Here is a 4,137-nt window from a genome sequence, read left to right on the forward strand (position 1 = left end):
TGGGTACTGTAGGAGTCAGGTGCTGTGGGGGTTGGGTACTGCGGGAGTTGGCTACTATTGTATTTGGCTACTGTGGGATTTGGGTACTGCAGGAGTTGGGTACTGTGGGAGTTGGGTACTATTGTATTTGGGTGCTGAGGGATTTGGGTACTGTGGGAGTTGAGTACTATAGTAGTTTGGTACTGTGGGAGTTGGGTACTGTGGGAGTTGGGGACTGTAGGAGTTGGGTACTGTGGCAGTTGGGTACTGCGGGAGTTGGGTATTGCGGGAGTTGGGTACTGTAGGGGTTGGGTACTATTGTAGTTGGATCCTGTGGGAGTTGGGTACTATTGTAATTCGGTCCTGTGGGAGTTGGATCCTGTGGGAGTTGGGTACTGTGGGAGTTGGGTACTGTGGGAGTTGGGTATTGTGAGAGTTGGGTACTGCAGGGGATGGGTACTGCGGGGGTTGGGTACTGTGGGGGTTGGGTACTGCAGGGGTTGGGTATTGTGAGAGTTGGGTACTGCAGGGGTTGGGTACTGTGGGGGTTGGGTACTGTGGGAGTTGGGTACCGTGGGGGCTGGATACTGTGGGAGTTGGGTTCTGTGGGAGTTGTGTACTGCAGGAGTTCGGTACTGTGAGAGTTGGGTACTAGCTTTGTTTTACATATACGAATGCTGGGCCTGAGGGCACTAAGAACTGTGGGGCCAGTGGCCCAGCAAATGTGGTCCAAGTTGGTTTTGGTTGCTACCCAGCAACCTGGTTCCCTCTGCAGAAGTTTCTAGAGGCACTGGGGAGAGGAGGAAGCCCCAAGGCCACTGGCCCCAGGCACCCTTTAAGTTGGGCACCAAGGCCCCTGGTGAAACTCAGGTGTGTCCGGTGGGGCTTGCAAGGGGCAGGGACCGTCCACACACATCTGGGCTCATGCCTCCAATCGTCTGTGGTGTGGTCTCCCACAAAGCTCGTTCAGAAGACCTGCCCTCAACCATCCCATGCTCATTCTCCCTTGCTGGTCCTTGGGGTCCAGGAGACACGTCCTCCCCATCTGAAGACTGTCCTGTCCCCTCCGCCATTCCTGAGTCCCCACTCCAGGCCTGGGCCAGCCACTGACTCTCTCTGTCTGTCTGTCTGTCTCTGTCTCTTTGTGTCACTCTGTCTCTGTTTCTTCCCCTCTGTCTGTCTCTGTCTCTCTGTTTCTCTCTCTGTGTCTCACTGTCTATCTTGCTCTGTGTCTTTCTCTCTCTCTCCCTGTCTTTCTCGGACTTTCTCTCTCTGTCTCTCTTTCTCTCTGTCTCTCCCTCTCTCTCTCTATCTCTGTCTCTCTCTGTCTCTTTCTCTCTGTCTCTCCCTATGTCTTTCTTTGTCTCTGTCTCTCCCTGTCTCTCTTTCTCTGTCTTTCTCTCTCTGTCTCTCCCTATCTCTGTCTCTCCTTGTCTCTCTGTTTCTGTCTTTCTCTCTCTCTGTCTCTGTATCTCTCTGTCTCCCCATCTCTCTCTGTCTGTCTCTATCTCTATCTCTCTGTCTTTGTCTATCCCCATCTCTCTCTGTCTCTGTCTCTCCCTGTCTCTGTCTCCCCATCTCTCTCTTTTTCTGTCTGTGTCTCTCCATCTCTGTCTCTCCCTGTCTCTCTTTCTCTGTCTCTGTCTTTCTCTGTCTCTATCTCTCTATCTCTCTCTGTCTTTCTCTCTCAGTGTCTCTCCCTCTCTCTGTCTCTGTCTCTCCCTCTCTCCTTCTCTGCCTCTATCTCTCCGTTCTCTTTCTCTGTACTTTCTCTCTCTGTGTCTCTCCTTGTCTCTCTTTCTCTGTCTGTCTCTGTCTTTCTGTCTTTCTGTCTTTCCCTCTCTCTCTCTCTGTCTCTCCCTGTCTCTCTTTTTCTGTCTGTCTCTGTCTTTCTCTGTGTCTATCTGTCTCTGTCTATCCCTGTCTTTCTCTCTGTCTTTCTCTCTCTGTCTCTCCCCATCTCTGTCTCCCCATCTCTCTCTTCTTCTCTGTCTCTGTCTCTCCCTCTCTGTTTCTCTGTCTTTCTCTCTCTCTGTCTCTCCCTTTCTCTCTATCTCTGTCTCTCCTTGTCTCTCTTCCTCTGTCTGCCTCTGTCTCTCCCTGTTTCTCTTTCTCTGTACTTTCCCTCTCTCTGTCTCTTCCTCTCTCTCTCTATCTCTCCCTCTCTCTCTCTATCTCTGTCTCTCCTTGTCTCTCTCTCTCTGGCTCTCCCTGTCTCTTTCTTTGTCTCTTTCTCTGTCTCTATCTCTCTGTTTCTCTCTGTCTCTGTCTATCTCTCTGTCTCTCTCTTTCTCTGTCTCTCCCTGTCTCTCTGCCTCTGTCTCTCCCTCTCTCTTTCTCTTTCTCTCTGTCTCTGTCTCCCCCATCTCTCTTTTTCCCTGTTTTTGTCTCTCTCTGTGTCTTTCTCTCTCTGTCTCCATCTCTCTCTGTCTCTGTCTCTGTCTCTGTCTCTCCCTCTCTCTGTCCCTGTCCCTGTCTCTCTTTCTCTGTCTGTCTTTCTCTCTCTCTCTCTCCCTGTCTCTCTTTGTCTGTCTCTCTCTGTCTCTGCCTTTCTCTGTCTTTCCCTCTCTCTGTCCCTGTCCCTGTCTCTCTTTCTCTGTCTCTGTCTCTCCCTGTCTCTCTTTCTCTGTCTCTGTCTTTCTCTCTCTGTCTTCCCAGGTCCCCACCCTTCCCTCCAATCTGCACTGTGCTCGGAAGCCAGGCGTCCTTAAACGCAAACGTGATCTCTTCCTTCTGGCCTCCCTTTCTGAGTCCCTGTGTCCTTGGGGCAAAGGTCAGGCGCCTAAACTTGCTCATCTCTGAGTGACGCCCCCAGCGCCTTCATCTCCATTACTCAGCGAATGTCGGTGAGCCTGGTGCGGGGTGGAGGTGGGGGCGGGGGCGGCTCTGGGTCCTTATCGCCCAGCGGTGCAGACTGAGATAAAGGAACCAGGAGGCTAGCAAGAAAGTCCCGTTCCTGCCGGGAAGGCCCCGGCTATGGAGGGAGCTGTGTGGGCAGTGGGGGCAGGGGGCCAGCGAGGGCCCCCAGGGAGGTGAGCCCAGAGGCTGAACAGAGGCGAAGGGAGGAAGGCCTGGGGAGAGGCAGGGTGTGGCACCGTCCCCGGCCCCAGGAAGGCTGGTCCGGGATTCCAGAGCTTGAGGTCTCCTGGATGGGAGAGACGTGAGGGGAGGCCCAGGTGGGGGCCCAAACGGGCAGCGCCCGACAGAGGAGGGCCCCCCAACTCCCTGTGTGGAAAACCAGGGGAGAACCCCGCTCTGGCTTTGGAGACACAACCCCCGGGGTAGGACCCTCTCCTGAACTCCCTGCAACGTTCCTCCGGCCCCTCCTGGACCCCGTGGTCAGCCCTGTAGCCTCTCTGCTGGGGAGCAGGGACGCCATCTCCCTCGCTGTCCCGCGCCCGGCACAGGATTGCCCCCCACAAAGTGCTCCACAGAAGGACAGAAACCCTGCAGTCATCGGGAAGGCGGGGATCTGGGGTGACTGCAGGTTCCATGGCATGGGACCCTGCATCCCTGGTGACCCCAGAGGGCCCTTGGGGACGAGGCTGCCCCAGAGGGTGGTTCTGGGTCCTGAACCTATGGCTGGGAGCTGGACTCCTCCTGCTCCATGTTCTCCAGCTCAGCCAGGGGTGGGATCTGGGCGTCCAGGCTGGGGTTGGGCAGCATGAGCTGTTCATTATGAAGTTCATTACGAACCCCAGAATGAAACTGGCCCAGGGGGCACAGCCACGGGAACCCCACTCTCAGGTTGATTCAGGCCACATCCCAAGCAGCCGTGGTTCCGTGGGGACTGGTGGGAAGCCGGGCCCCCTAGCAGCCGTCTAGAGCCCAGAGCCCGGCTGGAGGGGCCCAGGGCCTCGCTGTGCTTGGTGTGAGCAGACCAAGAGCTGCCCCAGGGCCCCTGCTCCCGCTGAGTTCCCTCTCCCTGGACTGGGGTGGGGGCCGGGGATGCCTGTGCTCCAGGGAGCTGTGGAGAGGCCCACCCGGCTTCCTGCAGGTGGGGGTGTGCGGCAGCGGGGGGCTCCCAGACTGGGGCAGAGCCAGCGTCCTGTTTGTTTGCCTTGGTTCTTCCTCCCCGGGTGCACCGGCGTTTGTGCGCATTTGTGTGTGCGTTTGTGCAGGGGGAGGGGTGGCCAGCGCCCACGGAGCAGCCTTCGG

Source organism: Pongo abelii, chromosome 4 (assembly GCF_028885655.2).
Source record: "Pongo abelii isolate AG06213 chromosome 4, NHGRI_mPonAbe1-v2.0_pri, whole genome shotgun sequence".
In the NCBI taxonomy this organism is placed as follows: domain Eukaryota; kingdom Metazoa; phylum Chordata; class Mammalia; order Primates; family Hominidae; genus Pongo; species Pongo abelii.